The sequence below is a fragment of the Cavia porcellus genome, unplaced genomic scaffold (genome assembly GCF_034190915.1).
Source record: "Cavia porcellus strain 051 isolate PalLab524CR breed Dunkin Hartley unplaced genomic scaffold, mCavPor4.1 scaffold_10, whole genome shotgun sequence".
Classification (NCBI taxonomy): Eukaryota; Metazoa; Chordata; class Mammalia; order Rodentia; family Caviidae; genus Cavia; species Cavia porcellus.
In genome coordinates, this window is record NW_026947493.1 from 26318405 (window position 1) to 26343767 (window position 25363).

Here is a 25363-nt window from a genome sequence, read left to right on the forward strand (position 1 = left end):
GGCAAACCTTTGTGTTATTTTTAGGCAACCTTTTAATTTATGTAGCATCCACAGGGCTTCTCACGTGAACTTCTTGAAACCTCATGGGAGGGGAACACGCCAGCGGGTGGGGTGGCTGGCAGAGCTGGGCGTCCACAGAACTCTGTGCTAGTCCCACGGTCAGTGCTTTTGAACAAGGCCTTGGGTTATTCAGCAGTTCAGCACCCAGCCCTGCCACTTCCCGACTGCATAACCTTGAGTGGGTTACATGGGTTACTTATAGAACGTGCAGTGTCTCTGCCTGTGCAAGGGGTTTGTTAGTGTCTGCCTCGATGGATTGCTCTGAGAATGAAATGAGGCAATGCGTGTAAAGTCATTAGTACAATATTTGTCATGTGGCTGTCACTTAATGAATCGTAATGCTACTGTTATTTCTTGAACTTTTACTCTCAATTTGGTACTCTTTAGCCTTTAATAACTTCAGTAATGCCAGTGAATTTTAAATGATCACTTTATCACAACTAGAAGGCGCCGCGAGTTGAGCTAACCCCAGCAAACTAGGGCTCTGTGGCTAACTCTTGCCTGGGGCCTGTTTTTATAAATAAAGTTTTGGTTTTTTTTTTTTGTCTTTTTCGTTTTTATCGGTACCAGGGATCGAACTCACGACCACACACTTGCAAGGAAGGCGCTTATGCCGCTGAGCTAAATCCCTAGCCCCTATAAATAAAGTTTTATGGGAACCATGTGCCCTGGTTTTCCAGCCAATCTCCCAGTGAGTGGGGTGTGACTCCAGTTGGCCCCTCTAGCATGTGGCAGCCCTCAGTGAGTGTATTTCATGTGACCATGTTTGAACTTTCCTGAGCGACAAAGCTATTGGAAGGGGTGATTTCCATAGAGTTTCTTGCTCCAGGATTGTCTAAGACTGATTGCCTCAAAACTTCTCATTTTGTTAGGTTTGTTATTGAAGCACTTCATTGAATCCTCCCATCAACCTCTGTAAGATGGAAAACTCTAGGGATTTTCTATGACATTTTGTTTTCTTTTTGAGGCAGGCCTTGAACTCACTTTATAGCTCAGGCTGGCCTTAGACTCACAGCAACCCTCCTGCCTCAGCCCCCTGAGTGCTGGGATGAGAGGCGTTGTACCTCCACACCGGGCTTATTCCTTATTTTTCTTGTACAGCATCTTGTGTGTGTTGACATGAAACCCTTATCACATTATCTCCAGTGTGTTCCGTTAAAACGTGTGTTCATCTGTGTGAAAGCCTCACAGACACGCAAGATGTCAGGCCTGTGCTCAGAGTGACAGGAGATCACTGTCCCTGGATTCTACATTTGGTAGAGTCTCATCTTCACGGGTGAGTCTCTAGCTTGCGAACTGAGTCTGGCAATGTAGCATGAGCCTAGAAGAAATTTGTTGAGTATTCAATGAACAAGAATTCAAAATGTGAATTGTTATTGAGTTAAGTCACCAATGTCACTGGATTGCCCCATGGCCAGGAAAAGCCAGCCAGGGCCAAAAGACTCCCAGGCAGACCCAGAAATGGTAAATTTAGAACTCAGGAATCGGACTGAATTGCTGTAACAGATACCTGGAGGTGAGCAAGTCCTTGACTGTTGATGCCTCTCTATGTCCCCCCACTCCCACCCTGAATGCAAATTAACCTCTGCTTGTTGCCAGAAAGGTAAAGAGGGGTCTCTCATGGCTGCTTCTCACCCCCCACACTGCTGCCTTCCCTTCTTCGGGAGGGCCTGTCAGGTCAGGTTCCATCATTAGGTGCACAGTGATTCTGGATTTGTTGCCTCCTCCTGGTAAAGAAAGAACTGTGGTGGTAGGGCAGGCGATGTGTAGGAATGGTGGCAGAGCAGGAGGCACCAGCTCTCAGGATTGTTTTAACTGCCTTGGGTGCTCTCCTGATTCAAAGTGTGGTTATTTCATGCGTGCCTCAGGGGACATTGGAACCACTGATGCTTCTGACTCATTTGAAATGCTTGGACTGCCACCACCTGTAAGCCTTGCACTCACAGAAATGAAGGAGACCAGCTCTCTTCATCTGGACTCTGGGTCTTGGTGCTCCATTCAGTCAAGAGATCGTCCATGAACTATTGCATGTGCGCAATGGAAATCAGTGCTCTACCTTGGAAACTAGTGCATCTAATGGGCCAAAATAGACACTAGCTGAATACAAGGTGTGCCAGGCAGAGGCTTGGCTGCCTCCGTGACTGCCTGAGGCTTTGGGGGGGGACATACACAAACCATAACAGATGGCTACACTGTGTTTAGACATAGAGCAAACTCAGCGAGCTGCTGGAGGGCGTGTCCCAAGCAAGAGGGCAGCACATACCAGAGCATTGCTGAGATGCTGCCCTGTCAGGGAACAGCAGCAGGACTGTGAGACTGAGAAGGAAGAGTCCAGACCACAGGGGACCTTGCTGGTCTTCAAAGGACATTGAGAGGAGAAGCCAAAACTGGGCAGCACACACAACAGGAAGACAGAGAATTTGTTTGGGGGCCACATATGGATTCCCAAGGATGTCGTGCGTGCCAGGAACACATGTGGCCATGGAACTACAGTCTCAGCCCGTGTGTGGGTAAAATCAGGCCTTTTTGAGTTGCACAAAGTTCAGAATCACAAGTCAAATCAGTGTAATCCCAAAGGGAATTCAGTGGGTTCTGGAACTGGGAATGGAGGGGTGGTGCTGGTTTTACACATTGCTGGGCTGTGTCTTTATTTTAGGATCGTTGGCTGTCTCTCTTTTCTCTTACATTTGCACTTCTTTAATTGGCTGCACCTTCAGGCAGACATTCTCTAACCATCACCACAGTGACCTTTGGCAGCTCTGACCTACAAAGTGCCATCATTTCACTCTTAAGAGTGAGCAAGTCCTTCAGCTTTTGTTAAAGCATCTCACCAAATCATTGGGTGAATTGATTCAAAACTCAGTTTGTAAGCAATTTAGGTGACAAGTCTTGTGTGCAAAAATTCTGCATCCCACTGGACAGACTCTCTGCCCATTCTCCAAGAGTGTCCACTATAATATGGAAGATGGGAACATATTTGTTCCACAATACAAGTAGAAAGCACTCCTTAAAAGATGGGAGGGATTCAAACCTCAACAACAGTGTGCTCTGAGAGAGGGACAGAAGTGCTCTGTGGTCTTCAGGGAATTTTTTAAGTTTCTTCCCCTCAAAGGCTGAGCCTTGGCTGTAGGAAAGGTTGGTTTGTGGGTTATTGGTGCATAATACTCTGCATTGCAACTCTCTTTGACAGGATGATAAGTGCTACAGTCTCACATCTACTATAGTTAACGTAGCTGCTAGATTTTTCTTGGATTTATTTTACTTTATGGAAGAGGAAAGACTCAAAATTTTACAGGCAGTAAGTCATGGGGACAAAGTGTAATAAATTTGGTAAGTCAGAGGAATTTATTTAAATTACAGCCTTAAATTATAGCTTTATAAGTGGAATTATAAAAGAATTTCCCTGAAGAGTTAAATTCTCAGTTAATCCTGCAACTTCATTTATGTTCCATTGCTAGCCACAGTGTAGTGTGTTATCATGGTTTCTATAGATTCTAGTACTGTTTGATTTACTTCCTAAGAGTTGCCTGGGATAAGATTTGCCATATTTCGCAGCATAGGATGCCAGGGAGGGAAGGACTGTGCTCTAAAGAGAAGCTTCTTTAGCAAATGAAGGGCTGGAGTTAGTGATTGGTCTCACCTCTTTCTTCTTTGATGTGAATAGTGATTGATCTGTGGTCCAAGTCACCCATTCTTTGATTGCTAGAGAGGTTGACCTCTTTCTGCATATGTGGCAGACTTTAATTATTAGCTTATAGCTTGCTGGGTGTGTGGGTGTCTTGCTTCCTCAAGCCAGTTGCACGTTCATTAACGCTCTGGTACTTTCTGATTGAAAACTTACTGGGGAAGAGAGTTTCCTTTTAAAAGTTGACTGGCAAGGTTGTGGTTTTGTACTGTTTTGTTTTGCCTATTTACCACTTGTCTGTTATTGAATACTTTCCTGAGATGCATAAGGGAGACTGAAGAGGAGTTAGATAAGATAAAACCCTTTTTCAGCTACAGCAGATCATTAGCAAGAAGTTAGCGGGAATGACTCAGAAAAATTAACTGATGTTCAGTGAATTACTTCTAATGGGTATTTTAATTTTCATCTGGTAAGATGGTGGGCTGCCTTTTCCTTCTTCCTTTTAAAAAAAGAGGTATTGTGTGCTCAACTTTCTACTGCAAAAGTTTTCAGTGTAAAGTTTCAGTTACATAAGTTTTATAAAGGACGGTTTGGGTTTCAAGTTTGACACAGGGCTGGGGGGGGGGCAGTGTGGGAGGATGGTCAGTTTTCCTGACCATCTAAGGAAGGAAGGGCTTATTTCTCAGCTGTGACAAGCTGGTGAAGATCGGCCCAGACCCACAGCCCCTTTGATCTCAAAATGACTTTATTCAGCCATTTGTGTTGGAGGCCCATTAAAAAATGAAATCTCATGCTGTAACTCCTAATTAAATTAATTTTCTTCATTAGGAATCAGTTTAAGTTGTCAAGCCCTTGGTATTCTGCACAAGAAAGACTAGCTTATGTGAAGTCTTAATGTCTCAGTGCATTGCTGGAAAAACTTTATGAGGGAAAAAGTTAATTTTCTCATATGTCATAGTTATGGCTCTCATTCAGTTATGACCTCCAGGGCTTCATTCTTTGTCTTCTCCTTTTGAAACAGTGTCTTATTAAATACAGAGAAGGAACTTTTTGCCTTGCTTCTAATTGTTGCAAAGATTTTGCATAACTTACCAGTGGATTGAAAAGAATCCACCTACAATTAAAGCCTGATTCAGTAAGATACAGGAGGTTTTGTGTGATGCAAGACAAAAAGATTGCAAAATAAAGTGTCTTTATCCCTTGTGAATAATAGTCATTTTAGAGTGTTAGTTACTGTTTTAAGATCAGAATCTTAAAAGATTAAAGATAATCTGCAGGCTATAAATAGATGGGAAGGGAATATAAATAGAATGGAGCCACTTTAAGAAAAACACCTCACTTGTATCTTTTGTGTACATTAAAATGCATGCATAGTAATAGCTGCAATTATCAAACTATATTTTAGGAGCTTTCTGTTCATAAGAGGGGAAAAGAGATATAGATAATTGAAATGTATCAGCTGCTCAAGCAAACTTCCTTGCTGAGGAAGGTGTGTTAGCAGCTAAGCAAGCAGAAAGCCTTGCCAGCATGGGACAGGTCATTTGACTGAGTTTCAGGAATTGTATCTACAAACTAAGACCCTCAAATATGTGCTCCCAAATGTGCGATTTTTACAAACAGAACTTCAGATTGAACCATTAAGTTGTATTTCATTAGAGTTTTCAGTGCATGCCTATTGCTGGGTCCTGGGCTGGATCATGCAGTGAGGTCATGCCCCTCCTTCCTCACCATTCTGGAGCCACTCAGGAGTGCCTTACATTCGGGGTCCTCAGAGTGCAACCTCCAGATCAGCAACCGAGGCTTCACTTTCACCTGGAAACTCCATAGAATGCAGCTTTTCAGGTCCCCCGACCTGAAAGCCACTCAAAGCCAGAATCCAGGGTCAAGGCCAAGCGGTTTGTGTTTAATAAGCCTTCTAGGTCATTGTGTGGTACACTAAAATTTCAGAAACAGTGATGTAACTGAAGCCGGACCCAGGATTATCAAGTGGGGAAACCAGACGAAAAAGGAAGCAAGGGAATTTCATTGTTAGGCCAAAGCAAAGGAGGTGTGGGGTGGGTCTCTGTTACCTGACAAGATTGTTGAAGCCCAAAACTGGTTACAGTAGCATCCCCAAGACCCCTCAGACCATGTTTTGAAATGACAGCCATGACCATGAGATCCATCCATGAGAGATATGCACAGGAGGAATTTCATTCTTTAATGACATTTGGGAGAGCCCCAAACAATCAGAAGAGTCTCAGCAGCTATCACTTAATAAAAGAAAACTTGATTTTTGCAGAAAGAACTGGGTTACTGGCGATTGAGAACTCATGCTTATTTAGACGTCTGATCCTTCACCCCTGACTTCCAAATTTAGATTGCAAACCCTGGATCATCAGCTGGAGAATGCTTAGCTGCAGCTTACACTGAGGAAAACTTAAGTTTTCTTCAAGACATGTTCACTGATGCCAAAAGGAGAATCTCCCCTGGAGCCTCTCTGGATTGAATGACTGGCCTACTCAAGAATACTTTTATTGCCTCAGCAAAGCTTTGGACTTGCTCAACACAGCCTCCCTAGAAGATACACACCCTTTCTTCCAAGTTTCCTTTTCTAATTTTCCACTGTTGTGAGGACTCTTGATTCCAAACAGAAACAGCAACCTACATGTAGAACATGATTTCCAAAAACTCTGACTATAGTGTCTAAGAGGAAAGATGAGAGAGAAGGGGGCCATTTCGATATCCTTGGCTATTAAAAAGACTCCTCATGCAGTGCTTCCCCAAAGGTGCTCTTCCATCCATCCTTCCTCATTTACCATAGCTGAGGAATATTTTAAGGCACTAAAATTTTTGGCAGTACATTTTGAGGGATTAGAGTTGAACTTTCTCCTTTCTTCTAAGGCAAACTTTGGAAAATTGAAAAAAAAATCCAGCATTATCTGTCTAATGGACTATTTTTCTCTTAGAAAGATTGGCTTGGGATTGTGCTATGCTTAACATCTCTTACCACTGATAATTTACCTCACTGACACAAACCGATCAAATAACTTAATTCTACATTGTTTAGGCTAGATGTCAACATTATATTAGATATTGTTAATTACCAAAGTAAGTTATACATAGAGATCAAAACCTGCCAGCCCAATTTGAAAGACTCAAGGGCAATTCTTAATGTGCTATAATATACTGATTTGGAATTATTGCTCTATACCAAATCGCAGCATAATCATACCTGCATATTGGCTGTGAGCCGCTTGATCCAAAGACTGTGTCTTATTCCTCCTGCATCTCGGTGACCAAGTAAACCCCAGATCTTGCTCAGCTGTGATTTGTGGAAAGCATGGGTGCATAAAGCCATGCTCATTCTCCTTCTTCCTCTCCTTCCATCCATCCCCACTCTGAGACAACACACACACACACACACACACACACACACACACACACACGCATGCACGTGCTTGCGCACGCACACACACACATTTCACTTTCTGTCCTCTAAGTTTATTACTGTTTTTCCTTTTATTGCCATCACTTGGTGGCCAGCACATGTCTCCTAAATCCAACATAATTGAGTGTCAACCCTAGCCAGGCAGAGCTCCCTCCTAGATGTGACTTGGTAATTAACCCGACATTTTCAAGTGAGAGACTAATTGCAGAATAAGTAACTTCCTGATTCCCTCTGCCAGCTTGCGCATCTCATATCTTCCCTGAAAATGACAGGGCACAAATAGGTATTACAGATTGGAGTGTACTGAGGTGGTATTTTTTTCCTCTGGAACTGAGAGAGTCTGGGATTTCTAGCTTTGACTACGAGCAGCAGCACAAATGTTTTTCACTGAGCAAAATCAAGCACCAGGAGAACCATAGCGGCTGTCAGCCAGGTGTCAAGGGCAGCCCCTCTCAGCTTCCTGGAGTGGGAAGGCTTGAGCTGAGGCAGTGCTCGAACACCGTGCAAGGGAGCACTCCTGCACTCCTAGGCTGTTTTACACCAAACAGGCGTTGGGTGTTACCCACAGCACATAACTTTCTCTCTTTGATACTGTGGAACACTAACAAGTGACAGAGACGCAAAGGCTAAAATGAAGAGCATGGATAATAGAGCAGTCACATACCAGGAGGCTCAAAGATGGAGTTCCGTGGCACAGTTTTCCAGGCACCCAGATGGGCCACAGCTGTGCGTTTCTTGGAGGAGGACCCAGGCCTCCGGGTCCAGTCCTTTGGGGTATCAAAACCTCTTATTTCTGATCCTCAGTTTACCAATCTGGGAGATGAGGTGATCAGATGTGACACCTACCAACATCTGTGTTTCTCAAGCTGATGTGAGTGCACCTTGCTTTGTGTCCAGGCTCTGTTAAAGGCTTTACCTGCTTGTCCCTGTTTTACACTGAAGGACTCAAAAAGGTCAAATCATTTCCCAAGGCCAGACTGCTAACAAGGCACAACTGAGGTTTCTACTCAGGTCCATCTTATACCAGATGCTATGCTCTTGTCCTCTGTCTTATGTGGTCTCAGAGAGGAAACAATAGCATATTACAAAGTAGTATTTCTTCCTTCCTTCCTTCCTTCCTTTCTTTCTTTTCTTTTCTTTTCTCTCTTTCTTTTCTTTTTCTTTCTTCTTTCCTTCTTTCTTTTCTCTCCCCTCTCCCTTTTCCCCTCTGCTTTCTCCCCTCTCTCCTCTCCTGTCCTCTTCTCTCTCTCTTTTGTAGTACAAGGAATTGAAATCCAGGTCTGTCCCATTGAGCTACATCCTAGCCTTTTAAAACAGGTTCTTAGTAAGTTACTGAGTTGCCCAGACTGGGCTTGAACTTGTGATCCTCCTGCCTCAGTCTCCCAGAGTGCAGATACCATTATAGGCACGTGCCACTACCCCCAAATCAAAGTAGAATTTCTGAACTAAATTCTAGACCTGTGGTTTCTAGCAGGGACCATGGTGTCCCTAAGCAAACACTGGTGGTTTCTGGTCCCATTTTGGTTGCAAGGACTGCGGGGAGGGTGGCTAGAGGATACCCCCAAGTGGAGGCCAGGGGTGCAGTTTGGTGTTTCAGCTTTGACCATGAGGATAAGAAATGCATCCTTAGTTGCTTTTATCCTCATGTGAGCACCACAGAATAAAGGTGCACAGACTGAGATGGCCACTGCATCACAAGGTGGTGTAATTTTGGGACGACCACTGTCATCTCTGTGGTCTGTCATTGACTGAAGCATTGTTACACCACACGTGGCTATACCTGGCACAGTCACTAGCAACCAAGAACTAGTGAAGACAAATCATCTGGTGCTGAAGAAGAGAGACTGTGTCAGGGTTTGCCTTGGGAAACTCTGACAAAGTGGGAGACTCCCTGGTGCTCCCCATCCCTGCTGCCTGCAGAGAGGCAGGCAGAGGTGTCCTCAAGGGATGGCATCTCCCAGTTTTTGCGTTTTGGACATTGGCACATTGTGGTCTGCTCTTCTCACTACTTTCTTGCATTTGTGTGTCAAAAGTCTTGGTGTAAAACAGATCTAAGTTCAAATCCCTGCTGTATCTTGTTCTGTCTTTCTTTGGCCCTGCCGCTTAACTCTCCAGCCATTCATTTCTCCTCCTGCAGATGGAGGCAAGCGTTGCCTGTCTTGGGATGGCTGGGTCACAGAGGTGCCCTTGATCGGACAGCTTCTCTCATTAGTGCGTCTCTTTCCTTTTCCAAATCTCCAGTCAGACATGCTTCTCTCCCATATAGCTAGGTGTGCTTTCAGCTCTGCTGTTAATGCTGGCCAAGGCCACAGGCTGTCACGCTCAGTCTTGGACTAAGTGTTTTGCACACACAGCATCTGGGGGAGGGAAAATGTACCTTCACCACGGAAGCTATAAAGTGATGATGACCCATATGAGGGTGGGAGGGGGTGGAGCAGCAAAAGAACCCAAGAATCTTGGCCCCAGTGGAGGCATCCACTGAAGAGGTTGGCCAGATTTATCATCAAATACTTTGTTGCTGTAAACTGTAAATGGAAAACTAACCCAGGTAACCAAATCAGAGGATCTTTGTGATTCTTTGTGGAACCTGTCACTCAGATAAGCTGATGATTTATGCATTTCCTTTTTAAAGACCTTTTCTGGAGTATTCAGAGTGGGAAAGAGGGTCCAAATTGAAGAAAGGAGGGGAGCTGTCAGGTAAAGGAATTTTTCTCCTGGAAAGACTCCTAAGGCTAACAGACAGCTGCATTTGCTGCTCTGAACATAAGTAACTTAAGTTGAAAAGCCAGATTCCAGCTAGGCTGCTAAGAAAGTGACATTAAGTATGCCCTTTTCCTTCTTTAGGAAATGATCATTATCGTTATTTGCACATTATTTATTTATTCAGGTCAGCACAGCGATGGGAAGAAGAGGAAGGCAAACTGAAGAGGGTGGAGAAGGCTCAAATAAGATTTAGAATCCTATAAATTGCTTGCACAAAGGAGAAAAGATGATTAGAAGGCATAGCTGATATCCAGAGCTTTCCGGAGTCCTTTAGCCCATCTGAGCGAAGTGCTGCCTGGAGAGCAGTCTCTGCAAGGTCTCGTTTGTGGGGTGTGAGAAGGACCATGAACTGATAACCTTTTTGATTTAAGGAAGTAGTTAGATACTCGAAGTGGGAAAAACCAGAAAGCAAAGACTGTCCCTGCTTCATCTGGTGCAGCAGGGCTCCTGGGGCAGCTTCCACACAGAGCACCCCTGGCCTGCTCTCTTCCAGCCTGGTACAGACACAGAAGCACACGGCTTGTGCAGCGGGAGCAGGAGAAAGCTGCCTCTGAGAGGGTCACAGTCATGCTTGGGTTATAAAATCAAGGTCAAGCAGTGGGGTTCCATCCCTGGTTTCCAAGCCAGGCTTCACAGGGCAGTGGTGGTGGTGGTTGGGGTGTGACGGCCCTCTCATCCCCCAATGGAGGCGAAGCATGGCAGATGGCAGAGGTGTGCACCCTTCTTACCACCTGGGCAGAGGCGTCCCAGGAAGGAAGTGAGTCTTTAGTAACACAGGGAGGGAGCGGAGAAGGGGGTGCATGTTTCTTCCTAGGGCAGTGTGAGGTGGAGATGTGGCGACCCTGAGAGAGTCAGTGACTCTGGAAAAACACAAAATGCGTCCTGAGAGGAATAGCAGGTTTCCTGTCTGATGGAAGGGTCCATTCCTGTCTCCTCCTCAGTGATGCTTAGAGCTTCCCTGATAAACATTCCCGCAGAGGACTTTTGGTGACATATGAATTCTTCTGAAGAATCTGCATTTAGTCAGAAAGGGAAATTTAAGAAAAGCTCCTCTCTGAGGTTGCTATTTCCCAAATGTCCTCAGTCCAAAGTAAACCTTATGCCAAAGCAAGAGACTTTGAGATTCTATTTCCTGGTTTCTTCATGGTATTTTAGCTTATTTTGGAGATACTTGAGGTGGGGATGGGGGGCCACATGTCGTAAAGTACTGTGGATATTGAAATGCACAGATATGCACACATAGGCACATGATCGTATATACAAGGGATGGTCAAAATATACAGCAAATGTGTAAATTTTTATAAATCATAGTAAGAAAAAGGCTTACCATTAACCCTCCCCCACCAAAAAAAAATTCTCCCTTTCTTTAAACACAACTTAGCTCATCATCCTTGCCATTTCCAAAGCAGTTCTGGAAGTCTTCTTTCATGAGTATCTTCTTGGGATGGCATCAAAAACCTATCATGATTCTGCTGCCAAGTGTCTGACTGGTGAAAACACGATGGTGTATCCTTGTCCACCTTGCTGGATCTGGCATCATGAGACTTCTCACTTTTCCCTAAAGTCAAAATCAGTGTGAAAATCAAACACTTTTAGTCAGTTCAGCACCTTCAGGCAGCTAGGACAGTGCAGCTGAAGACACTCAAGACTGCAGAGCTGCTTCAGAAAACAGCAAGAAGGATGGGGTACATGTGCTCAGAGGACGCGGGAGTATGGCAAGAGGGCTAATGGCAATGTGACTTTTACTGCAATACGTTTTTTAAAAATTTAAAGTTCCTTGGTGTTTTTACAACAGGTTATATTTTCTTAGATACACGCCTATCTATGTGCATTCACATTGATGTCACTGTAATTGGTAAATGAGAAAAGCATGCAGAGAACCATGAGCAGACTTTATCTAGGTCTTCTGAATGAAGAAATGATGACTGAGCAAAACTAGAGAGTGTGGCCAGCCACAGAGCTTAGCAGCCAGGGAGCGGAAGGCTTGGGAAACGGAGCTCAGTGTGGCCGGGTGATGTGGTGTCTCATCTTGTTTTCAAGAGAAGTCATTGTACAGCCCCAGTGTCAGCAAAACACAACCTGTGGACTGAATTCATCCAAATGCCTGTTTTGATAGTTCTATCAGAATACAGCACCGTGCCCTTTGGTGATAGAGTGACGGTGACAGCTTTCACACTACAGCTGAACATGCTATAGGACAGTGTTGAATGGTTGTGACAGAGGCTTCATGACCCATTGTCTTCAGCGCCTAACATGCATACTCCTTGGCCTTTTACAGACAGTTTCTGGACCTCTGGTGTAGACCTGTGATACACATGTATGGGTCAAATTCCAGCTCTTGGCCACTAACTGGCTGTCCTGGGACTCTGGAAGACTCCTCTGTCCTCCAGCAAGTGCCCAGCTCTTCCTCTTTTTGTCCCTCTAGAGCAATTGTTGGGGATCACTTAGACCTGTGGTTCTGGATCTACACACATACTGTGAGCTCCTAGAAGGCTTCAGGGTACTCAGAGGCCCAGGCTCTGACAACACACAGAGGCACCAGCATAGCTGTGACTTTACCTTTTGAATGGGCCCTCAATGATCCTGATACTGGTGTTGCAGGGTTCCACTTTGAGAACACTGGCTCAAATCCTCTGTACTTTGGGGTTGGCCTCAAAGTCCTGAGCCCATAAAGCAGATGAGCAGGTTGGACAAAGGAAAGGAATTAATTCTGCAGATCCCTGGGACAGATTATAGGGGCATTTTATAGCTCACACAGGGACTTTGAGCGAAGAAGTCTGTGGCTCCCAGAGTCTCCTGGGCTCCATTCAAGCCTAGTTCCGTTCAGCCTGCAGAAGGACTGTCCAAACTCAGTGTTTCCCATTATTTGCTGTTACTATGAAAAGGGGATGCCATCATTTGAGCCTTCATTCCCTGACAAGCACAGTGAGCACAGTCCCAGAAGGCCTTGTTCTTGCAGCTGTCATCCTTAGTGTGGCCAGGCTCCTGGTGCTATGGTGCCTCCCCACACAACTGGCCACACCCATAGGACTTACGTCTATACCAACCCAGGCCCAGGATGGAAAGGAAGAGCCAAATAAGCAGGCTGACTAGAAATTTTAAAAACAGTAATAAATAGAAGAAAAGGCAAATAGGTTCAGAAATTAGATGGATGCTTACACAAAAGAGTTACGTTTCTCTGAGCCTTAGTGTCCTTATCTATGGGAAGGGATTATAGTTATAATATCGAAGGGTTGAATGAGTAAATGTCACCTATAAATCTAGCTTATAAATCTTCCCTCCTCCAATGTCCCTGTGGCTGGAACTCCTGATGGCACTCATCGTAGAAATTCCCCAGGGACGGTGGACCATGAGAGCATCTGTAGGGAGCACCTGGGTGCTGTGATTTGGCCTTGCCGTAGCATCTGTCCCAGAAGCATCATCTTCCCCCACGCCCCGGGCTAAGCTACTGTCAGTCCTGGGTGTTCTTGCCACCAGGATGTGAGTCCTTGGATCCCACTAGCAAGGGCAACTGAGCTGCTGCTTCTCGGCCAGGGTCCTCGCAGCCCTTCCTTCTGCCGCTGCCCCAACAAGGCTGAGCTAGAAGAGAAGCATCTGCCAGCTTCTTGCCCTAACCAGGCTTTGCATGTGCCATTTAAGGGAAGAGGAACGTGACATGGGCTGCTCCCTCACTTCACCCAGCTGTCTGTGAGGTGTACGCCTGGTCTCAGGCAAGGGATACCAAGTAATTCAGTACTGCAGCCTGCTCTGCATCCACCTGGGACTGTCCCCCGTGACCCTGAGAGCTGCTCGCAGGGCTCCCACTTGCTGTGTGGTGGTGTCTGTGGAGCAGGAAGAATAAACAGACAGCGTAAACCTTCTGAGGCTGTCAGGTGCAATCCAGGCCTGAGTCAGGCAGACCGTTGGAGGTGTGCTGGCAACCAGCCAGATCTGAGGACTTTGGAGCCACTCTCCTTACAGAGGAAGATGAGTGGTCTGTTACACCTGACTCCATGAACATCTGTTAGGCACCTGCTGAATGCTCAACATTTTTACCTCCATTATCTCATTTAATCCAGGTGGTAGCTACAGTGCTGCTAGGAGAGGCTGAGTGAGAAAGCACACAGTGAGTGAGGGGCCGGGGCAGGCTTGCTGTGGACCATTTTCACTTGATGCAGTGCCCGTTATCAGGGACGATTATCCCCTGCAGACCCTGCTGCCTCAGCGTTTCCGCTCCTCGGTGATTGTCCTAGTGTGTCAGCTCTCTGGGGGCAGAGCACACTGAGATGCCATGGAACCTGTCCCACTGCTCCTTTTCACTTTCCAGCGCCTGGTTTTCATCGAGTCTCCGACCTTGCTTTGGCCTGCTCATCAAGGCGGAGGCTGGGAGGCCATCATCAACACAAGGCAGCCACCTTGCTGTGGGGGTGCATGGTGGGGGTGCTTTCAGGCCAAGTTCTCCAGTCGCCTAGAGGGTTAGAGTTAGTCTGAGGGTGCAATGGCACAAACTCAGACCTAGAGGAGAATGATGGGCCAGGGAGGTGACAACCCAAATGGAATTGTTCCTTAGCCCAGGAGGGTGGAAATTCTTAGTTGTGTTGTCCCAAGAAGGTAACTTTTGCACAGTACTCTACCTTAATAGGCACTCTCCTAAAATACACAGGTCCGCCAGTGTGACAGTGCACAGGTTTATGGCAACTGCCTTGTAGGTGATGTAGGCATCGTCAACTGCCTTGACGATGATGGTGATACCTGTACTTACTGAGAGCCCAGTGCATACAGCATGCTTTGTGACAATATTAATTATCCTTTTCATTCACATTTTTAAGAAAATGGTTCTGAAGAACAGAGAGGTTAAGTAACTTGCCCAATATCTCACAGACAGCAGGAGCCATAACCCAGCATCAGGCACAGACATCTTGATTCTAATACCAGGGCTGGTTCCAGAATAGCAGGAGGACTTCCTTTCAAACAAAGATAAATTAGATGCCCTCTGTAGCAAGTTATTTATAGGTGTTGAGGAGTATTTAAGATTAAAGGAACAAAAGCAGAAACCAGGACACCATCTTGAGAGAGATAAACGCTGTAGCTACGCTCCTCATTCCTTTTCTCCATCAATCACCGATCTGATGACTTTCACAGGTGTGACAGTCTCCCTGTGCTGAGATCACCTTCTGCAGAAATTGCAAAATAAAATGCTATGTGGGAATAAAGTGCTGTAGACATCCGTAATTGTCATAACCATGAATCCTTCATCGGCGGTGGCAGTTTGTGGTCATCACGGCATATGTAAAATAGGCTGTGGGTCCCAGCCCTTCTCCCCATCACTCATTCAACCCATCTGTATCAAGGGACCACTGTAGGCATTTTTATGGGCTCTGGGAATAGAAGGCTGAGTGAGCCTGACAAAATCCTAGCTCCACAGTGAGACCTAAAACTATATGCACAAGCAGAACATAGTACATTAGAAAGTGCTCAGTGTCAACTTTCAGAACAGTAAACACTTCAGTCACCAAAACAGTCATTTTCTGGAAATTATATTAATGTATATTTTAAAAGCAAGCATTTAGGATAAATCATTGAGGGTGGAGCCCGGGGAAGGAGGCATCTCTGATCAATCCAGCTATTCCATGAGGCTCTAAGTAAAGGCTTGCAGCAGATAGATGCTGCTCCATCATCACAGGTAATGGAGACCTACCCAGCTGCAGCAAAATGCACCTTCACATATCCCTGCCTGGAGGAACACCAGAAGGATACCCAGAAACTTCGGTCAGTTTCACCCAATCCTCCAGCAAATGTTCGGAGAGGTAGAAGGCCGGCTCCTCCTGCCTCAGCCTTCCAAATTCTGGGTTTTATAAGGCAATGCATTTTGTAATTTTCTTTAAAATCATAGTAAAATTATACTTCATTTAAAAATCAACCATGTAAGTTATCTGGAAATTGCCTCAAGGGCATGCAGCAAACGGAGAATCATTTAGTCAGGTAAGGCTGTTAAAACTTTGGTGAGTATCTGTGGATTCGAGATGCAGCCCATTCTTCTCCCTCTGCCCTCCCAGCACAGATGGTTGTGGTGGAAACTCTACTCTAGGTGTGTCTGGCCACAACAGGGCTTCTTCTCCACCCAGCTCCAGGTCTAGACCTGTGGTATCCACCTTGGGAGGGGCAGCCTCAAACACAAGCGGCACCCAGCCCTTGCAAAACCCTGCCTTTGTCAGATCAGACTTTTTGAGCAATTTATGCAAAGGTTCTGGTAGAGAACAATAGAACAATCAGTTACCAGTTAGTGGAGGCTGACAAGGTGTGCAAACAGTGCACACAGACCAGCCCTGGGGTAGCTGGTGGAGAAGCAGTGTCCTGTCCCAGGCTGTACACTGCAAGGGAAACAGACTAACTCAAGCAAATAACAGGCTCTAGAAAGAAGAGTGGCCACCATACTGCAGTATTTCAATTGAATATGTTAAGGTATACAAAGAAACCTATACACAAGAAACCTATACCACAGCACCCTTGAGGAAGGAGCCTACAAAGAAACCCTTATAAATATGTTCAAAGTACTGGAAACTATGTCTAAAGAACCAAAGGAAGGCAGGGTTACAATGCCTCAGCCAATACAGTGGAGATAAGGTGACAGAAAATAATTATAAAAATGTATGTCTTAGAGTTATAAAGTATCCTCAAATTGAAAAATTCACTCAAGGGGCTCAACAGCAGATTAAATCTGGTAGAAGAAAAACATTGGTGAATTGGGAGGTAGTTAGATAAAGATTATGCAGACTAAAGAACAGCGAGAAAAACAGGTGAGGATGCATTAACACCCAAGTGTGTGCATAATGGGACCAGCAGAAGAGATTAAAAAGGAGCTCAAAAAATATTTTAAGAAAGAATGATTGGAAACTCCCCAAACTGATGAAAACTATTAGTCTTCACATTTAAGAAACTGACACAGTCCAGGAAGGTAAGCTGAGAGAGATTCATACTCAAACATAACAGAAGCAAAACACTGAAAAATGAGAAAATCTTGCAAATAGCCAGAGAAAGCAGCTTATCACCTCCAAGAGAGCCTCAACCAATTTTGCAGTCCTGGCAAAGACCTAAATGAGTACTCTTAAAAGAGCAGAAGTGAAGCACCCAGGGAAACAAAAGAAAAATATATAAATGAATTTGGTCAAAATTAAAAGTACTTGTGCTTCCAAAGACATTCTCAAATACAATATTAGTGAAAATACAACACACAGAATGGAAGAAATATGTATAAATCGAAGAGTAAAGGACTTAAATCCATTTGGGAGGATGTCTTGCAACTTGGAAAAAAAATTACATATATATGCCCAATTAAAAGATGAATGAAAGATCTCAATATGTTTGTCCAAAGAAGTTGTGCGAATGGCTGAATACACAGAAAAGGAAATTCAACATTATTATCCAGAAAGTAAATGGAAGTAAATAGGAGGTGCCGTTTCATCCCTGATAGAAAGGCTATAAGCAAAAGAGCAGACAAAGAAAGTATTGGTGAAGATGTGGAAAAGTGGGAAGCTCCAGATTGCTAGTAGGAATATAAAACAGTGTGGCCACTTTTGGTAACAGTTTGGTGGTTCCTTGAAAATGTTAAATGTAGAGTTATCACATGAGCCAGTAATTTTGACAGACATATATCCAAGAAAAATGAAAACGTACCTTTCCACAAAAAATTTTACTTGAATATTGTAGCATTATTGATAATAGTAAAAAAATCTGTAGCATTATTGATAATAGTAAAAGAAGTAGAAATAGCTGATAGCCTCAATTGATAAATGGACTAATAAAATGTATACTTGTACACTGGGTTGTTACTCAGCAATAAAAAGGAATGAAGGCTCCGCACAAACCACAACATGAATAGACCAAAACTGTTATACTAAATTGAAGAAGCCGGTCACAAAAGATCACATATGAATTCATTTCCACAAAATGTCTACGATAGGCAAATCTGCAGAGACAGAAAATAAATTTGTATTTGCCTAGGCTGGGAACAGTGGGGCAAATGGAGATGACTACCACTCAGTAGCAGATTTCTTTGTGGATTTGTGGTTGTAAATGTTCTGAAATCAGATTGTAGTAATGACTGTATAACCTGTACGGATACTAGAGCTATTTAATTGTGTGTGTGTGGAGCCTCCAGGAAGAACTGTAAATGGACCTGAGCTAAGTAGGCCTGAAGACCAAAGCAGCAGAGGTTGCAGGACTGAGCCCTGGGTTCTCCAGGGCTGAGCCCTCAGGGAGAAGAGGAGGAGCTACCAAAAGACCGAGAGAGTGGAGTGGAAATCCAGGAAGATGTGGCATTTTGCAAATTAAACCAAGAGGCTGGTTCAGAGAGGCCAACGTCATACTTTCCTTTCCCACCCACAAAAGCCTCTTGCACTATAGTTGAGCAAGGAAATGTTCTAATAAAAATAGTCTCAAATTCCCTCTAACTTTTAGAAAGGAAAAATCATTATCGAACTTTTCACTCATTCAACCAGTGCTCATGAGCTGCCAGGCCGGTGGCCCCTGGGCTTGGAATAGAGCATTGAACCATGGTGGGCATCAGACAGTGCTGCCCGCAGACAGCAGAGTTTACTGAGAGCAGCACCTATGGAGTGAGGTTAACACCCACCAAGACAAGGTCCATCACTGTCCAAGGCTGCTGGACTGAGCACCAAGAGGACATCTCTAAAGAAGGAGCACACATCTAAGAGCAAATTACTGTGTCCTCTTCTTTTATACAGAGAATTGATCTGACCCGAAGGTGCTGTTCTGCTTTTAGTAAGAAATTAGTTCCACCATTTCACACACTAATTGGTACATCCCTGGATTTCAAGAGAAAGGGTGAGAACCTCTGAACTAGAGGAAGGAGTGTGGGACTTATGATGGGACCCAGGACCTAACATGAGATGTGGGTCTCTGTATCATTCCTTTACTTCTGTAGCTCATTTCCCCCTGTGTGCCAGGAGATAATGAAATGGTGACCACTCGGGGCAGTAAGATGGGCAGAGCACCTGGCACGTCCATCCTGCTTGTTCCAAGAAAAGCAGTGCATCAGTCTGCACAGCTGAGGCGTTTCGTCTCCCGGGGTACTCTTCCCAGGGCAGATCTTTGCTGTCGGTTTGCACTTCGTGAAGCAGATCATTTTTAGTCCTTTTCCCCTACAATCCCTTTCATTTTGCCAGTGTGTTCTGAAGAGCAGTGTGCTGGAGCCTACATGCCTATGTGGGAGGTACCAGGAAACCGAAGCACTCTGGACAGCTCTCACTTGTCTGCCTATCTCCGAATTTCTAGAAGAAATTCAGGTGTTTAGTCAGAGTTTAATGCAGATTACTGGTCCCCAGAAGCTGCCCTAGTAAGTGCAGCTGCCTTTGCCTAAGAAAACTGCTAGCACATCATGCCAATTTAATGATGTTTTCATGGAAGTGTGCAGTGATAAGCCTGTTTAAATCATTGATGTGATGTGATTTTTAATCTTTTGAGGGGCAGAAACTCGTTCTTCAGCAGTCTTTCATTCTGATATGCACAGTCTAGCTTGTCCATATTTTTCATTTTAATTAATATAATTAAAGGAGGATAAAAGGCTGTGTTAAAATTTTGTGTGTTTGATTATTGGGATCAAGAATAATTAAAATGTATGAAATGTGGCAGGTCCTTTGGATAACGGGGAAAAAAGAAGGCTTAACGTGTCCCAGGTGGTTTTTCCACAAGATTTAGAAATGTCCATGATCTGAGAAGCATTCATAATACAGAATCTCCACAAACAGACAAGGAGGAAGGCTTTTGGAGGTGGGGAAAATTTGTCCTTGTGTTTATCATGAACAACTTTATCATTCATGGTACTAGGAGTCCCTCTTTTACTTTTCTTGTTGATAAGACAAAAACCCAACACCCAGCTAAAGGAAGAAAGGTTTGTTAGCTCATAGTTTGTAGAGGTTTCAGTCTGTATTTGCTGAGAGAAAGTGAGATGACTGTCACTACACAGTCATGCCGCTAAAAGGTTCCCATTCATGTTTGTGTTGGGGTCCTTCAGCTCAGATGCCCTCTCTACGGAGCAGACACCTTGTACATCTGAATTGCAAAAGTGATGAAAGGTGATTGAGGATTTTTCTTTTAAGCATTTCTTTTCCACTTTTGTACAATAATTCTGTATTTTTGCCTGCATTATGGATTCCTTCACATATTTATTTTTCTGTATGTTTACTTGATTTGGATATTGTTTAAAAGGTAGTAACAATCTAGAATATGTTTTGCATTTTCTCCCTCAACATTTCCATGAAAATATCATTAAGTTGTAGTAGAATTCATTCAGGGCTATCATCAGGGACTTTGCAATGTTAAATATCCCTTTGCTTTAAAACATTATGAGTTTAATAGATTATGGATTTTTGAAACTGTTTTTACATAGCAAAAAGGAAACTTGACCTTTATGGCAATTACTGGAACTCTCCGTTATCCTCTGTCCTCTTCTTCCTGGGCTTACATTTCTCAGCATCCTGGCAGGTCATGGGATTGGTTTGATTAGTCAAAGTGTTACTGTTCATCTCCAAGCTGAATCCTTTAAAAACATACTCAGTGCTGTCTTAGTTACTTTCTCGTTGCTAGGATGAGATACCCGACACCCACAAGTTAAAGGAGGAAAGGTTTATTTTAGCTCATGATTTGTAGAGGTTTCACTTCGTAGTTGGACTGGGCAGCCTGGCAGAGGGGCATGGCAGGGGAGAAACAGCCCACAGCAGGGCAGGCAGGAGGCAGCAAGGAGCATTATGAAGCCTTTTCCGCCTGTTATCTCATCCAGGCTACAAGCCTTTTGCTTGGTGTGTTACCCATACCTAGGGTGGACCTTTCCATTATGGACACTCACAACTACACTAAACTAATCACTGGACTCATTTAGTATCGAATGCCCTTGATCCATATTTTCACAACCTCCAGAGACCTCCCCAAAAGCCCCACATACAAACACATTTGGGAGAACATCTAGATACAAACCATAACAAATGCTCTCATTTCCTGTTGCCATAACTTGGAAATTATAGGTTAAAAAGTCAGAAAGACACGAGAAGGAAGGAGAGGAGATCTCTGGGTTCCTGCCTGGCATGGAGGTGCCTGGGAAGCCCCTGGACATCTGGTTATCCTGAGGGGTAGCTGTGCCTCACCACCATCAGCCAGGATTTTTGTTATGGTGTCATCACCTTGTCTAATCATTCTTTGTCAGCCTCCTATGTTACATTTATTTTACTGGATCTTGAAATCTAACTGTCAAAGAACCACCCCTGAGGAGACTGCTTAAAACTATGCACAGTCACTTTTAAAATAAAATAAATTTAAACGACCCTTATTAAATGAGTAGTCTGAACCTTTGGGACTGTCTGTTACAATAATTAGCTTTTACAATAGCAAGGTCAGAAGGTCTTGATGTAACCCAGCTAGGATTGGTTCTGTGCTTATCTTTTGAAGTTCTCCAAAATTCAAAATACTGTCTTTTTCATGAGTAATCCAAGCCACTTCTTAAGCATCTCAGATTCAAAAGTCTGCCATAGGTTCAAGTGAAATCCTTTTTCAAAAAATTAATTTCTTCTTATTTCATGCCTATGGAAGTGGAGATTTTAAAATTGTTCATTACACCCTTCCTCACAAAGCCTTTCCTCTCAGAGGTCATGGTCCTCTTGTCACTTACACTTCTCCCTGTAAGCACTGCAGATTCACTTAACCACTCCCGTAATCCTCTAACAAGATTCTGGCTAATCCCATCCAGAATGCAGAGCTGATTTGATTTCCTGACTGTGAGGAGCAGTCTCCTTGTCATTGCAGGCCATTGTCCTGTGGGTGCCACTCACGGTTTCCTGCCCTTGCAGACGGGAACTTAGTTCCAGCTTTGTGCTAAGACCTTTCCCTCCTATTAGTGTTCCTCCTCTGGCTGGGAACACTCTCTCCAGCTGCTAAAATTTGACCTTGGCAATTTCAGCAATCTTTTTTATTTATAGCTTCTGAAGTTTGTGTCATACCTAAGAAAGCTCTCCCCATTAAAAAAAAAGTTATCTTTAACTCCAAAAAAGTAAAATTATATTTGACCAGGGACCTGACTGCCCTGTTTTGTCACCTTAGTCACAGAAAATCCCTGTATACAGTATACGCTGTATAGCTGTGGTCATTGATGTGAATGTCCCCTTGCTGGCTTGCTGTGTCCTGACAGGAGTGCACTGTGTTTCACGGAGCTCTGATATATTCTTCCTAGGGCGTCTCATACATATTTACTATTGCCTATGCATCCTCCTCCTCCTCATCTCCATGAAATTTCTATCATGAGTGTGGAATTTTGCTCTGTTTTTATAAACATAGTGAAAGTTTTTTCTATGTTTATTTGGTCCTGGAAATTTCCAAAGTATTGTCATGCCACCTTATTAAATACCTAAGAGCACAGTTTCCAAAAATCCTCAGTAGAATGACTTCCAGAATGAAAATAATTGCCCCAAGGAATTATCAGTCTGTGGGTTTTGTTATTTTAATACTCTACACCAGTATGCTGTGTAGATAACCTGTTTCCCTCTGCACCACCCCCTCTCCTCCGCAGTCAGACCTCTCACAGGCTCTACACTCCCTATCATGGTACATATTGCCTTCTACTCTAATTGCATCACTGTCTTCTCCCTTTATTGATAAGTTCTTCTAAAGCTAGACCCATATCTGTCTTGGTCACTATCTTATTTACTTTATTATTTCTGGGCCAGAGTACCCAACACCCACAAGTTGATGGAGGAGAGATTTCTTTTGTCTCACAGTTTGTAGAGGTTTCAGTCTATAGTCAGCAGGCTCCAAAGTAGGGCAATATGACAGAGGAGAAATAGCTCATAGCATGGCAGGCGCGAAGCAGGACAGAGATCAAGGGAGAAGTGAAATATATTTTTCCAGGCCACACCCACAGTGACCAGCCTCTTCCCACCAGGCTTCACCTCCCAACAGGAAATCCAGCGGTAAACCTGTCAGTGGACTAATCCAATATCCATGACCCTGTCACCTCCCAGAAGTCCCATGCATGAGCACATGAGGCCCTGGGGGTGGGGTGTGCATCTAGGTATCGACTCCCAGCCTAAAGTGACTTTGTGGGACCTCGTCTAATGAGCGACTGGATACATGAATAGAGAGAGGAGGCATCTGTGCATCCCAGAAATACATAAGACAGACCTGACTTAAAGCAGCTGCATTTTGATTTTCACCTATGCAATGCTGTGAAAGCCTTCAGCAGAAGTCATATTTTTTGAATTCTGACCTTTCTCAGGTTGGTGATGCACCATTTGATCCTCTCCTGGGGTGGGCAGGAGCAGCGAGCAGCCCACAACCCGTCAGCTATCACAAGGAGAAATGGCCAGGACTCCACGGGAGCTTGGAGTCCTGTCCTGGTAGAGATGGTCTCGCAGCTCCTGTTTACCTGCTTCTGCCCACCTTCTGAGCTCAAGTCACTAACAGAGTAGCGCTGAAGTTAGTGGTGGACGTAGCTAACATTTCTGGTATACCGTGTGCGAGGTTCAGTTCTAAAGGTCTCACATTTAGCACTAATAGTCCTTGTGTCTTAGTCATCTTCCTCGTCACTGGGACAGACTATCCACACTCACAGTTTAAAGGGGAAGGGTTACTTTTGCTCTCATTTCAGTGCATAGTCTGCTGACTCTGAGGCAGAATGCCCTGAGGGGCATGGCAGAGGAAAGTGGCTCTCAGTGTGGTGGGTGGTAGGTGGGATACAGAGGGCCTGAGGAGGAGCTGGGAAGGGAGATAAACCCTTGCAGGCCACACCTTCAGTGACCCCTCTAAAAGCGCTGTCTGTAAGTGCATGAGGCTCTGAGGGGACATATAGATAGAAGCCATGACACCCTGTGCTACAGATGAGAACCTCAGGTCCCAAATCCTAAAGCCAGCATGTGCCAAAGCAAGAGTCTGACCCCAGACCCCCATTCCAGACTCCTGCTGTACTGTTAGTGTTTATGAAGTTGGCCGTCATATGTCAGACCCACTTGAGGGGAAGATGAATCTCCTGTCACCTCCCATCCTCCAGTTTTCCTCTTCAGTGCCTCATTGTCAGTCACCTGTGAGTGGTTTCTCATCATCTCATGATCTGCTGCTAAGATCAGAGAGTAGGTCCCATCTTCACATAAGAAACTGGGGCATAGGAAGTCAGAGTGATGTGGCCATGCCACACTAGGGTAGGAGGTCAGTGTTTGCACTTGGTCATTGGTGGCTCCAAACTGTTAGGTTTATTAACTGACCTTTTGAAGGCTGTGGGGGTGGGGGAGTTCCATGTGACAAAGGCCTAAGGCAGGGGGTACCTCATTTGCTTGCATTCCATTTCTCTTGGAGAAAAATTATTCCAGGTCCCATGATTTTTACCATGAAAAGTCTTCTCTGAACCAGAGAGAAGCATTCTGAAAGAAGTTATTAAGCATTATTAATATAATTACATATAACAAAAGACATAATTTAACTTCCCCACATCCAACAAAGAAACTCATTTGAAGCTTCAGGAGCTCCAGCTGAAAGGGCAGAGTGGGCTCTCCAGGAGGGGCATGTGGGCGGGGAGCCATGGCTGCTTTGTCCTCAGGAGCTTCTGTGGGGTGCGCTGCTCTCCCTGACCTCCCAGCCCCTCCCCCGCTCCCCATCGCCTCACCTGTGCTAGAAAATCCTTGTTGGTACCAACACTGAGCTCAGGCCTGCTTCCCACCTGGCTTAGGTGGTGACAGGCAACAAGAGAAGAAAAATTTACTTTATGCAATGAAAGTAATGACCATGGGAGTACTCACAGGAGAGAGCCATTGGCCAGCCTAGTAGACATAACACCTCAATGAATTCTTAGGACATCATGCAAAATATCTCTTGTTTGTGTGTTGACACTGTGTTAACCCTCACCTCATGGTTGTACTGGATATTTGCACTTCTGCTGTGCAGTTTTAGTATACAGCAGCTGAAGGGAGCAGAACACCCGGGCCCTAGAACCATGTGTGACATGGAGTCTGTGCTTAGTAAATACTTACAGTATCATTGATTGGTACATATAGCATCATCGACAAGCCCACAAGGTAAGTCACTTAATCTAAAGTCATTTTGCTAGCAAGCAGTAAAGCCAGGATTCCAGACCAGAGCTCTCCAACTCTATTGAGATCTCTCTTCCTAAATCCTTGAATAGGCCTCCCTTGGGGCCAACCGTAGATTCCAGACCGGTTTCCACACAGCCTCTGGTCTCTTGCCTGACAGATAAGGATGTGGAGACAGAGCTCTCCCAGGGCCTGATTGCCCTCAGATTCTCCTGGGCAGGCTTATCTTTAGGGCACTCACTTGCCACTGTGGTGTGAGGAAACGTGACTGCCAGGGAGGCAGCCGGTGTGTTTTATTCCTCAGCATTCGGAAACCCAAAGGTGTCATAGTCCCAGACAGGCAAATTGCTGATACCTTGCGGTAAATGTTGGAGGAAAGAAGGCAAAATGAAGTTCGGCGTTTGAAGGCTCAGCACAGCCTTT

The 25363-nt window shown here is 44.6% G+C and overlaps 1 protein-coding gene across 2 annotated transcripts in view; it reads left to right on the forward strand.

Annotated features, from left to right (window-relative positions):
- The window catches only part of Prickle2 (prickle planar cell polarity protein 2), a 301419-nt gene that overhangs the window by 181122 nt on the left and 94934 nt on the right, over positions 1-25363 (forward strand). The gene's annotated exons all lie outside the window — the stretch shown is intronic.